Genomic DNA, 14,579 nt, shown 5'->3' with positions numbered 1-14,579 from the left:
CGCCGAGGAGATGACGTCACTTCCGGTTGCGCATGCGCCGAGGAGATGACGTCACTTCCGGTTGCGCATGCGCGAGGAGATGACGTCACTTCCGGTTGCGCATGCGCGAGGAGATGGCGTCACTTCCGGTTGCGCATGCGCCGAGGAGATGACGTCACTTCCGGTTGCGCATGCGCCGAGGGATGACGTCACTTCCGGTTGCGCATGCGCCGAGGGATGACGTCACTTCCGTTTTGCGCAGGTGCGAAGGGATGACGGGATGACGTCACTTCCGTTTTGCGCAGGCGCGTAGGGATGACGGGATGACGTCACTTCCGGTTAGGTTAGGTTAGGTTGTATTAAGTTACTTACAAAAGGGTTTCGGTTAGGTTAGGATAGATTATAATACTTGCCGGAGGGTCTAGGGTTATCTAAGTTACTTCCGCAGGGGTTGGGTTAGTGTTAGGATAAGTTAGGTTACGTTAGGAATGGTCCGAAGGGGTGAAGGTTAGGTTAGGGTAGGTTAGGTTAGGTTAGGTTAGGTTAGGTTAGGTTAGGTTAGGTTAGGTTAGGTTAGGTTAGGTTAGCTTACTTCCGGTTGCGTTTGGCGAGCGGTTAAGGCACTCCTACTTGTATTTTGTGTCATTGGTAGGGCCAATTTCATTGATGGATAGATCATTTCTTACCGTGGGCCTACAACGCCTTTCTTTACTTAAGGATCATTACATAATTTCATGATTAATTAATAATTTCATAATTATAATTCAATTTTGGCGCCATTGTGGCGCCATCTCTTCGATAATTTTCGAAACAAAGTTGCGAAAGGTTTAAGCAGTTTCACGAGAGATGGCGCCACCTGTCAGTCAGCAGTACTTGCTTGTACATTTCGATTAAAGTTAATAATTACAAAATATGCGTTGTAATAGCTGTTGGTTACTTAAAATTTAAACAGTTTCTTCATTGTTAATGTAAAGAGTATATTATTGTGCAGTGCTTCCATGCTTTATCCCGTTCCAAACAATTATTAAATTCACGTGCTTATAGTTGTAACATGTGCATTATTTTTTTTACATCTGTACCCCTACTTTTAAATTCAATTCTGCTGATTTCTGTGTTCTGCAAGTAATCTCCATAAGGATCAAGGCGTTCCTGACTAATCTGCATGCACGTTGTCTAAAGCGATTCGTTAATTTCTTTCAGAAAATGCAGTTTACAAGTTGTTTCGTGTTTCAGGATTGAAATGGGTCATTCTTGGTTATTTACAAGTGTTATTAACGATTAATTGGTGATAATAGAACATTTATTTCAGATGCTTGACAATTAAAGAATACAAAAAGTGTCCGTACCTGCGTACGCTTATAAATTAAATTTATAAATGCACATATACATAGTATATTATTAAAATTTTGTTGGTAAGGCTTACCAGATACATTTTACGCATAGTCTTTGTAAACAAGTGTAAGATAAATCCCACGCGACTAAAAGCGATGCCAATTTATAATAAGAACCTGTAGATTAACAATTTCTCTTGCGTCTTCTTCGTCGTTGATCCAACAGTTATTTGTAACTGCTTTAAGACATATAAACTCTTCTTCTAACTGTGATGAGAGGCTTACTATTAATCTCTTCTACCTGGTTATTGTAGTTCTTGCACCGTTACTCTCAGCTGAACACATGTAATTCTTAGTCGTAAGTCCTTGGAGATGCTTCGCCAGACGTTTGTACACGCAATTAAAAGCATACGCATGTGCACAATTGATTGAGATACCATACTAAACAATAGAAAAGTCATAAAAGAAAGGATTACAAGTGTCAGAATGTTACTAACTATCATCGTCTAATGAAAGAAATCCTTTCCATTATTTATTTTTCACCACTTACAACATACTTTCGTAGTAGAAAAGCATTTTTTAATGATTCTACGTATTCTATTATCGTTAGAGTTCTAACATTGCTGATTAAATTATTAATTATCATTAATTTATTTACGATATGGTGGCGCCATCTCTCGTGGAATGGCTGAACCCTGAACGGGGAACAGTTTCAGCACTTCTTGCAGAGATGACGCTACCAGTCTTCCCGCCATGTTTCCTGACGTAGTATCGAAAAATGTGAACAAACATAAAACATTCTTTGTTCTGGCTATTAATTAATTAATACTCAGTTTCTATCGTCACGTAATTAACGAGGAAGGAGCTGTAGCTTCATAGTTCATGTAAATAAAATGTTATTGAAAAATGATTCCTTGTTTTATTCCCTTCCAGTCATTACTCTTGTGCTTGCATTGATTCCAACGTTTCTGTGTAATATTTGTATAGATTTATGCCCATTCTCTTACATCTACTTTCATTAGTTTCCCTGCTTCTGTGCTTGTTTCTCTTATATACGCATTAGTAGAAACTACAAGCAATCTGTCCATACAATTGAACGCATTCCCTTCTAACTTCTGGACACGTGGTCGCATGCAATCCATTTATTTGTGTTTGGTACAATATTGTACTATTATGTCGCCTCAGACATTGAAATAGATTATTCCAGGATCGTTGCGGGGGTGGTTGAGTAATTAAACAGATCATTAGAGGTAACAAAACGTTTATTGCAACTTCTTATCAATTCACAGAATACAAAAGTTTTACCTTATAAATTACCTTTGCAAATCCACATACGCATAGTATATTACTAAAATTTAAATGGTAAGACTTAGTAGGTGCATTTTATAAAGGATTTTAGGAAGCCAATATACGACACATGTAAGACCAACATAGATGTCAATTTATAAGGAGATAACGTAGATCATCCATTTCTGCAAGTTCTTCTTTGTCGTTGATTACACAGTCCATTATTACTGCTTCAGGACTCTGCGACTCTTGTCTGAATAGTTACAATAAGCCAACCGCTAGTATTCGTTGCATGGATATTATAGTTTCTTCTCTGTCGTTCTTATCCGATGTAGACATGTAGTTGCTTGATTAATAAAGTCCTTTGGGATGCATCACCAGATATCTGTGCATAAAATCAAAAACATACACATGTTCACAATTGATTGAGGTACCATACTAAACAAGAGAAAAGTCAGAAAAAGGGATTATTATAAGTGTCAGAACATTATTAACTTTGATCATTTAATCGAAAAAATCCTTGCAATGGTTCTGACGCATTCACCACTTGGAACATTTTTAATCATTATACGCATTCTACTATCATTACAGTTCTAACATCGCTGATTAATTTATTAATTAGTATCATCATTAATTTATTTACGGTATGATGGCGCCATCTCACATAGAACGGCTGAACCCTGAACGGCGAACAGTTTCAGCACTTTTTACAAAGATGGCGCTACCAGTCGTCCCGCCATGTTTTCTGACGTAGTGTCGAAAAATGTGAACGAACATAAAACGTTCCTTGCTGTGGCTATTAATTAATTAATACTCAGTTTCTATCGTCACGTAATTAACGAGGAAGGAGCTGTAGCTTCATAGTTCATGTAAATAAAATGTTATTGAAAAATGATTCCTTGTTTTATTCCCTTCCAGTCATTACTCTTGTGCTTGCATTGATTCCAACGTTTCTGTGTAATATTTGTATAGATTTATGCCCATTCTCTTACATCTACTTTCATTAGTTTCCCTGCTTCTGTGCTTGTTTCTCTTATATACGCATTAGTAGAAACTACAAGCAATCTGTCCATACAATTGAACGCATTCCCTTCTAACTTCTGGACACGTGGTCGCATGCAATCCATTTATTTGTGTTTGGTACAATATTGTACTATTATGTCGCCTCAGACATTGAAATAGATTATTCCAGGATCGCTGCGGGGGTGGTTGAGTAATTAAACAGATCATTAGAGGTAACAAAACGTTTATTGCAACTTCTTATCAATTCACAGAATACAAAAGTTTTACCTTATAAATTACCTTTGCAAATCCACATACGCATAGTATATTACTAAAATTTAAATGGTAAGACTTAGTAGGTGCATTTTATAAAGGATTTTAGGAAGCCAATGTACGACACATGTAAGACCAACATAGATGTCAATTTATAAGGAGATAACGTAGATCATCCATTTCTGCAAGTTCTTCTTTGTCGTTGATTACACAGTCCATTATTACTGCTTCAGGACTCTGCGACTCTTGTCTGAATAGTTACAATAAGCCAACCGCTAGTATTCGTTGCATGGATATTATAGTTTCTTCTCTGTCGTTCTTATCCGATGTAGACATGTAGTTGCTTGATTAATAAAGTCCTTTGGGATGCATCACCAGATATCTGTGCATAAAATCAAAAACATACACATGTTCACAATTGATTGAGGTACCATACTAAACAAGAGAAAAGTCAGAAAAAGGGATTATTATAAGTGTCAGAACATTATTAACTTTGATCATTTAATCGAAAAAATCCTTGCAATGGTTCTGACGCATTCATCACTTGGAACATTTTTAATCATTATACGCATTCTACTATCATTACAGTTCTAACATCGCTGATTAATTTATTAATTAGTATCATCATTAATTTATTTACGGTATGATGGCGCCATCTCACATAGAACGGCTGAACCCTGAACGGCGAACAGTTTCAGCACTTTTTACAAAGATGGCGCTACCAGTCGTCCCGCCATGTTTTCTGACGTAGTGTCGAAAAATGTGAACGAACATAAAACGTTCCTTGCTGTGGCTATTAATTAATTAATACTCAGTTTCTATCGTCACGTAATTAACGAGGAAGGAGCTGTAGCTTCATAGTTCATGTAAATAAAATGTTATTGAAAAATGATTCCTTGTTTTATTCCCTTCCAGTCATTACTCTTGTGCTTGCATTGATTCCAACGTTTCTGTGTAATATTTGTATAGATTTATGCCCATTCTCTTACATCTACTTTCATTAGTTTCCCTGCTTCTGTGCTTGTTTCTCTTATATACGCATTAGTAGAAACTACAAGCAATCTGTCCATACAATTGAACGCATTCCCTTCTAACTTCTGGACACGTGGTCGCATGCAATCCATTTATTTGTGTTTGGTACAATATTGTACTATTATGTCGCCTCAGACATTGAAATAGATTATTCCAGGATCGCTGCGGGGGTGGTTGAGTAATTAAACAGATCATTAGAGGTAACAAAACGTTTATTGCAACTTCTTATCAATTCACAGAATACAAAAGTTTTACCTTATAAATTACCTTTGCAAATCCACATACGCATAGTATATTACTAAAATTTAAATGGTAAGACTTAGTAGGTGCATTTTATAAAGGATCTTAGGAAGCCAATGTACGACACATGTAAGACCAACATAGTTGTCAATTTATAAGGAGATAACGTAGATCATCCATTTCTGCAAGTTCTTCTTTGTCGTTGATTACACAGTCCATTATTACTGCTTCAGGACTCTGCGACTCTTGTCTGAATAGTTATAATAAGCCAACCGCTAGTGTTCGTTGCATGGATATTATAGTTTCTTCTCTGTCGTTCTTATCCGATGTAGACATGTAGTTGCTTGATTAATAAAGTCCTTTGGGATGCATCACCAGATATCTGTGCATAAAATCAAAAACATACACATGTTCACAATTGATTGAGGTACCATACTAAACAAGAGAAAAGTCAGAAAAAGGGATTATTATAAGTGTCAGAACATTATTAACTTTGATCATTTAATCGAAAAAATCCTTTCAATGGTTTTGACGCATTCACCACTTGGAACATTTTTAATCATTATACGCATTCTACTATCGTTATAATTCTAACATTACTGATTAATTTAATAATTAGTATCATCATTAATTTATTTACGTCATAGTGGCGTCATCTCTCATAGAATGGCTGAACCCTGAACCGCGAACGGTTTCAGCACTTTTTACAGAGATGACGCTACCAGTCTTCCCGCCATATTTTCTGACGTAGTGTCGAAAAATGTGAACAAGCATAAAACATTCCTTGTTGTGGCTACTAATTAAGTAACGCTCAGTGTCTTTCGTCACGTAATTAACGAGGAAAGAGCAGTAGCTTCATAGTTCCTGTAAATAAAATGTTATTGAAAAATGATTCGTTGCTTTATTCCCTTCCAGTCATTACTCTCGTGCTTGCAGTGATTGCAACGTATCTGTGTAATATTTGTATAGATTTATACCCATTCTCGTATATCTACTTTTATTAGTTTCCCTGTTCTGTGCTTATTTTTCTGAATATATCCATTAGTAGAAAGTACAAACGATCTGTCCATACAATCGAACGCACTCCCAACTAATTTCTACACACGTGGTCGCAAACAATTCATTTATTTGTGTTTGGTAGAGCATTATACTATTTTTTCGCCTCAGACATTAAAATAGATCATTCCAGGATCGTTGTGGAGGTGACTGAATAATTAAACCGATCATTAAATTATAAGATAACAAAACGTTTATTGCATCTTTTTGACAATTTACAGAATACAAAAGTCTTAGCTTACAAAGTACCTTAATAAGTACGCATACGCATAGTATATTACTAAAATTTAAATGATAAGCTAGAGTAGATGCATTTTATAAAGGTTTTTATGAAGCCAGTGTACGACACATCCACGGTTAACACTGATGTCAATTTGTAAGGAGGTAACGTAGATCAGCCATTTCTGCAACTTCTTCTTTGTTGTTGATTAAAGAATCCATTATAACTGCTTCAGGATTTTGTAACTCTTGTCTGAATAGTAATAACGGGCGGTCTGCCAGCCTTTGGTGCATGGATATTACAGTTTCTTCTGTGTCATTCTTATCCGATGTAGACCTATAGTTGCTTGAATAATAAAGTCCATTGGGATGCATTGTCAGACATCTGTGCATAAAATTAAAAGCATACACATGTAAGCAATTGTTTGATGTAGCATGCTAAACAAGAGAAAAGTCAGAAAAAAGGATTATTGCAAGTGTCAGAACATTATTAATTTTGATTGTTTAATCAAAGAAATCCATTCAATTGTTCTGATGCATCTACGACTTGGAACATATTCTCGTAATAGAAACGCGTTTTTAATGATTATATGTATTCTATTACCATTATAGTTTTAATATTGCTGATCAATTTATTAATTAATATCACCATTAATTTTTTACGACACAGTGGCGCCATCTCTCGTGGAACGGCTGAACCGTGAACGACGAACAGTTTCATCATTTTCCACAGAGATGACGCTACCAGTCTTCTCGCCATGTTTTCTGACGTAGTGTCGAAAAATGTGAACAAACATAAAAAATTCCTTGTTGTGGCTACTAATTAATTAACACTCAGTGTCTTTCGACGCGTAATTAACGAGGAAAGAGCAGTAGCTTCATAGTTCGTGTAAATAAAATGTTATTGAAAAATGATTCGTTGCTTTATTCCCTTCCAGTCATTACTCTCGTGCTTGCAGTGATTGCAACGTATCTGTGTAATATTTGTATAGATTTATACCCATTCTCGTACATCTATTTCTGTTAGTTTCACTGTTCTGTGCTTGTTTCTCTGAATATACGCTTCAACAGAAAATATAAGCGATCTGTCCATAGAATTGGACGCATTCCCAATTAATTTCTGCACACGTGTTCGCAAGCAATTCATTTATTTGCGTTTAATACAGCATTCTACTATCTTTTTGCCTCAGACATTAAAATAGATCTTTTCAGGAACGTTATGGAGGTGATTGAATAATTAAACCGATCATTAAAGATAACAGAACGTTTATTGCAACTTCTTGTCAATTGACAGAATACAAAAGTCTTGTTTTATAAATTATCTTTATAATGCACATACGTATAATATATTACTAGGACTTAGATGGTTATACGCCTACAATTTTCATTATAATCTCCAACATCCTTGATTAATTAATTAATTAATATAAATTTATTTGGAAGCGTTATCGACTTCCACATCTTAGCAGATTCGTTCACTGCCACCTACTTCCGCCCCTCGGAAGGTACAATTTCCTACAAACAATAAGTCTTTAACAAGTTAGGTAAACTGAAGTAGAAGCTTAGAAAAATCGCGTATATGCGTCCATAGAGCTCTAAGGGTTCAACACAGCTAACGTAGCCGCACGAGCTATCGTGTCAATTGCATGTCCAGCGGCCTTGCAGTCTTCGCTACTGGCTTCGGTTATTAGCTGCGGTAACAAAAAACTTATCCACGAACCGTACAATCACTGCCTGTCGCCGTGTACGTAATTAATTTTGTTCCAACTTTATTGACAGAGATATTTGCACTGTTTGAACGTGGACTCGAGAGAACGTTCCTGGAACATGGTGCTGGTTCTCAGTTGATAATCGTGATACAGGATTAAACGTCGCGTAAAAAGTAACTTCTTATATTTTCATGTTTCGTATAGAAAGCGTAGAAATATAAGCTAAATATAAATCTACATTTTGTACAGAAAAATTATGATGTGATGTCTTTGATGGCGCAGAAATAAGCGAATAATATATTTTAAAAATGTGTAAATTTGAAAGACGTAGCAAACGAGAGTCTCTTTTTTATAGATGGCACAAATTAATCTTTAAACAATTTCGTACTGAAAATGTACCTTCCGAGGGGCGGAAGTAGATGGCAGTGAACGAGTCTACTGAGATGTGGCAGTCGATAACGTCCTTCGGAGGTAGATGGCAGTGAACGAGTCTGCTGAGATGTGGCAGTCGATAACGTCCGTCGGAGGTAGATGGCAGTGAACGAGTCTGCTGAGATGTGGCAGTCGGTAACGTCCTTCGGAGGTAGATGGCAGTGAACGAGTCTGCTGAGATGTGGCAGTCGATAACGTCCGTCGGAGGTAGATGGCAGTGAACGAGTCTGCTGAGATGTGGCAGTCGATAACGTCCCTCGGAGGTAGATGGCAGTGAACGAGTCTGCTGAGATGTGGCAGTCGATAACGTCCTTCGGAGGTAGATGGCAGTGAACGAGTCTGCTGAGATGTGGCAGTCGATAACGTCCCTCGGGAGTAGATGGCAGTGAACGAGTCTGCTGAGATGTGGCAGTCGATAACGTCCCTCGGAAGTAGATGGCAGTGAACGAGTCTGCTGAGATGTGGAAGTCGATAACGCCACAATTTACGTCGTAGTGGCACAATATCTTTAAAAACGACTGATTCCTCAACGGCGAACAGTTTCAGCATTTTCTACAAAGATGACGCCATCAGTCTCTCTACTATATTTTTTGATGTAGATGTCGAAAAATATGAATAAATATAAAACATTCCTTGTTGTGGTTATTCATTAATTAACACTCAGTGTCTTTCGTCGCGTAATTAACGAGGAAAGAGCAGTAGCTTCATAGTTCGTGTAAATAAAATGTTATTGAAAAATCATTCCTTGTTTTATTCGCTTCCAGTCATCACTCTTGTACTTGCAGTGATTACAACATATCTGTATAATATTTGCATGGATTCATATCCATTCTGGTATATCTACTTCTATTAGTTTCCCTGTTTCTGTGCTTATTTCTCTGAATATACGTGTTAGTAGGAGGCACAAGGGATCTGTCCATATGATTGAACGTATTCACAGCGAATTTCGATACACGTTCTCGTAAACGATTGATTTATTTGCGTCTGGATGGCATTTTACAAGTTTCTCGCCCTAGACATTAATATAGGTCATTCCACGATTGTTGCAGCAGTTATTGAGCAATTAAATTATTCATTAACAATAAGAGAACATTTATTGTAACTTCTTGTCAATTCACAAAATGCAAAAGTCTCGCCTTACAAATTACTTTCATATAAGCACATACGCATTGTATATTACTAAGATTTAGATGGTAAGACTTGGTAGGCGCATTTTATGATGGATCTTTAGAAGCCAGTGTACCACACATCTTTTACGATTGAAACGTGACGTGAATTTGTAAAGAAAGAACGTAGATCGGTCGTTTCTGCAGCTTTTTCCCTGGTGTTGATTAAATAATCCATTTTAACTGCTTCTAATATTAATGACCCTTCTTCTGATTGTCATAATAGTTCCACAATTAATTTCTTCTCCAATGGATCTTGCAATTTTTGCATTATTGCTTTCCACTGTAGACATGTAATTCCTTGAGTAATGATGTCCTCTTGGAGATGCATCATCAGACATCAGTGCATAAAATTAAAAGCATACACATGTTCATAATTGATTAAGATACTATATTAAATGAGTGAAAGGTCAAGAAAAAGGATTATTACAAGGATTGTAATCCCCAATATCCTTGATTAATTAATTAATTATTATCATCAATCTATTTACGTCATAGTGACGCCATCTCTCGAGGAACAACTGAACCCTAAATGTCGAACAGTTTCAGCAGTTTCCACAGAGATGGTGCCACTAGTCATCCCGTCATTTTTTTTTCTTTTTTTCTGACGTAACATTCGAGAAGAGTAAGTGATCATAAAACATTCCTTGTAGCGGATATTAATTAAGTAAAACAGTTACTTCCGACACGTAATTAACAAGGGAGAGGCAGTATCTTTACAGTTGAACTAAATAAGATGTTATTGAAAAGTGATTCCTGGTTTTATTCCCTTCCAAACTATTGTTAGTCTCGTGTTTACATTGATTATAACTGATCTGTAATGTTTTCATGGATCATGATTTGAATGGTTCTATTAAAAATTATGTACAGTGTCTTTTATACCTACGTCTATTAGTTTCTTTGTTTCTGTGCTTGTTACGATTTAACCTATTCACAACTAATTTCCATACACGTTGTGCAAGCGATTGATTCATTTGTATCGGGGACTGCATGTTACGAGTTGATCGCTTTAAAGATTAATATAGGTAATTCCAGAATCATTATACGAATCATTCAGTAATTAAACCGTTTATTAACAATAATAGAACGTTTATTGTAACTCTTTGACAATTCACCGAATACAAAACTATCTCTGCCAGCTAACGATTATAAATTATCTTTATAAATCCATGTACGTATCATACATAACTAAAAGTTAGATCGTAAGACATATTAGGTATGTTTTATGAAGAATCTCGGTAAACCAGTGTACACTACATCCTGTTAGACTAAAAGTGATGTCAATTTGTTATAGGAAACCATAATTGACTATTTCTGTCGCTCCTTCTTTGTCGTTGATTCAACAGCGATTTGTAACTGCCTTAAGACCTAGTGACTCTTCTTCTGATTGCTATAACAGGCCAACGATTAATCTATTCTGTATGGATACTGTAGTTTTCGTACTTTTGCTTTCCTGCGAGATGTCCTACGAGATGCATCACCGGACATCAGTGCATACAATTAAAAGCATACACATGTACCAAATTGATTGAGATACAATACTGAACAAGAGAAAGATTAAAAATAAAGGATTATTACAAGTATATCAGATCGTTATTAATTTTGATCTTTTAATCCACCACCATTTAATACACATCTTTTAATCATCCACCATTTGTAACAGAGTCTCGTGATAAAAATGTATTCTTAATGGTTATACGTATTCTGTTATCGTTATAGTCCTAACATTGCTGATTAGTTAATTAATTAATAGGTTCATTTATTTATGTACACCACGGTGGCGCCACCTCTCGAGAAACGGCTGAACCCTGAACGGCGAACGGTTTCAGCACTTTCCACAGAGATGGCGCTATCAATCTGACAAGCGCACTTTTTGATATACAATTCAATAAGTAAAAGATTTGTTGTATTAACTGTTATTTATTTCACATAAATTTGTTCAGAGTTTCTTAATACTGCGGAAGTCGTTGAGACGCAACAATTGTGAATAATCGTTTGCTTTAATTCTTTGTATTTTCACAGAAAATGTAATCATTTCATTTTATAAAACATGTGCGGTTGCACTACTGGAAAATAACGAGAACGTAGCTGAAAACAACGTTTATTGCGCGTATCGGACGATTTAAGTTCGCGAAATCGATATCACGATCCACGTGATCGTATTGTCACGATATGGCGATAACAGGGTGCTTTAATATCGTCTCATTACACTGCAAGTTGCATTAGAAATTCTATTAGTTCGACAGAAGTTTATCCGCTGAGAATAACTTGTTGAAACGGCAGGCAACTGTGTTTCAGAAACATTGAAAATTGCTATTGTTTTGTCAAATTGAGTGCAGTCCTGGATAGAAACGTGAACTATAACAGTTTGATTTCCGTTGAGAAAGAATAAATCTTTCCATATATCATTTTTGGTAATTCGTTAATAATTATATAAATATAAATAATAATTTTGACGAAATTGTAAACTTCTTGATATACGAAGTAAATTTGCGGTTTATTGTAAAGCAAGTGTACTCGTTAATTACATATATATGTAAATAAAAATTAATTTCGAACCGCGATATCGACTCGGTTTACCGTGTAATACGATAACGAAATAACGCAATACATCGTGTAATCTGGTTTATGGTATGTTTGTTCCCAGAGTATCGAAAAAGTTGTGACTGTTGGTTATGATGAATTCCATTCTAATTCGAGTCGGTGATAGTGGTTTGTGGTCCCGTTTTGTCAAAATAATTTACCCCTTCTTTGCCTTCCATTCAATGAATTTACAACCGTGGTAAATGGTAAACGTCCACGAAGCATTATGATGCGTAATAAAATCGTACAGGATTATGCGTTCATATCCTACGATTTTCCAGTAGAGATTGAAAAAGTAGATTGTTCCTAGTTTGTAATTAGAAATATCGAGAATACTCCAGTAACCGATGTAATTGGTAAACTACTGGTCAGCACCTAAATACTTTCCTATTTCATCTACTAATTTTATTGTTTTATATTTATAGCAATGCGTTATTACATTGCTGCTTGTATAGCAACGTTCGATAATTTAGCTTCAGATTGATTTACACTTGGTTATGGAATTGTGGTTGCGGTACAGGAAATTAGTTACAGAATGGATTATTCTACTACTATCTAATATTAACTACATAATAATGTACAGGGGTTAATATATACATATCCATGTACCTACGAATGAATACAGGTGTAATAATAAATTTCTGAATAATAATTAAGACAACGTTACTCAATAAACGTCTATCTGAGAAACGATTCTAAATATAATTTAACCTTTGAAATGACAAACGCTATAAAATTGATTTTCCAACAACTGCAAGATTCGATAAGATTCGCTAAACGTTTCGTAAATAAATGTCAAATTTGGCTAGTGTACCACGCACGCAGATACGCAGATAATGCATACTTTCATGAAATCAAACGAATGTACATGCATTGTCGCAACAGGCGTGCGACCATCGATTTCCGATACACGATACGCGATATACCTTTCCATCCTACTACCGTCACTATCGTTCGTCTCTCTTCAATTTTTCCCTTTCGTCCCATATTTTTCTCTCTCTTTTCTCCATTTGCATTCTCCACACCGTACCGTTACGCGTTCCCTTCCTTCTGCACCTCGTTCCGTTCTTGTTTTTTCCGTGGCCTAAATACAACTCCCTCAAAAAAAGAGAAAGAAACGAGCAAACACGCTCGCTCCGCGTTGTTCCTCGACAACCCCCTAAAAATTGTTCCATCCTCGCCGCGACGCGCCAAAGAGGACAGTAGTAAGGAAACGTGGAATGTGCGAACAGATAATAAATAACATCTGTCTGTCGCGTGTTTTATGAGCAATCGCCGTGTTCCATGTTCCATAAAGCGAACAGCGGACTTTATCTTCCCTTTTTCGTTGGTATTGTCACGCAGGACTCCCGAGAGAACAATCTTTGCTCGACTCTTATCGATATCGCCGCGCTCGATGTTACAGAGGAGGAAAGAGGGTATCTTGATGCAAGGCCGGTCGTATCATTCTCAACGAAGAGGAATTACGTCTGGTGGAAACTAGGGGATATTACAAGATATGTTTCAAGGAACGTTATAAGGGAATGTATGTAATTCAAGGAATGTAACGGTCAAATAAGAGGATATATGTATTATTATTTTTAGATCGGGTGCCACTAAGAAAATGACTGTTGTATTATTTTTTAGGAAAATTATATTAACTGCAATAATTACAGCGAATATTACGAGTATGCGATTAAGAAGGGGTATGTTTAATATCATTTTCTTGCAAATACATATGATGTTATATGGAATTTTCTTTTTCGCATTCACTTTTAATTGAAATGAGCGAGAAACAAAATTGATTTAAATTAATGGCATAAATCACTCATAGCTCTGATATGGTTGTAATTAAATTTTTAGCCGACTATTTTATAATACTTTAGAAATTCAGCTTCGCTTCCTTACATTTTTTTTCATAGTGTCCTTTCCATCTTCCTAGTATTGTCATCATTCGTCGAGTTTCCTTGGTTCGGAAGCTTTCCATTTGTTAATGTAGTCTACCTACGCGTAGCTGGCCGATGCTCTTAAGATTAATTAATGTGCAAATAATGTGAAAGCACAGGGATGGACCAGCATTTTGCGCGGTGGTCGCGGGCCACATTTGGGCAATACCAAAAGTTTTTCCCAAGTGGCGAAGTAAGGAATAAGCAAAGATGAATACCACAATAATAATAATAATAACAAATTAAGTAAGAACCACTGTGCGTTTCTCTCAGTTTCTTTTTACGTTGCTCTCAACTTTCTTTTCATTTCTATTAGAAGAGACTCCTTTTGCGCAACTTGTACCG

Source organism: Xylocopa sonorina, chromosome 17, assembly GCF_050948175.1.
Source record: "Xylocopa sonorina isolate GNS202 chromosome 17, iyXylSono1_principal, whole genome shotgun sequence".
NCBI lineage: Eukaryota > Metazoa > Arthropoda > Insecta > Hymenoptera > Apidae > Xylocopa > Xylocopa sonorina.
This window is presented reverse-complemented; position numbering follows the sequence as displayed.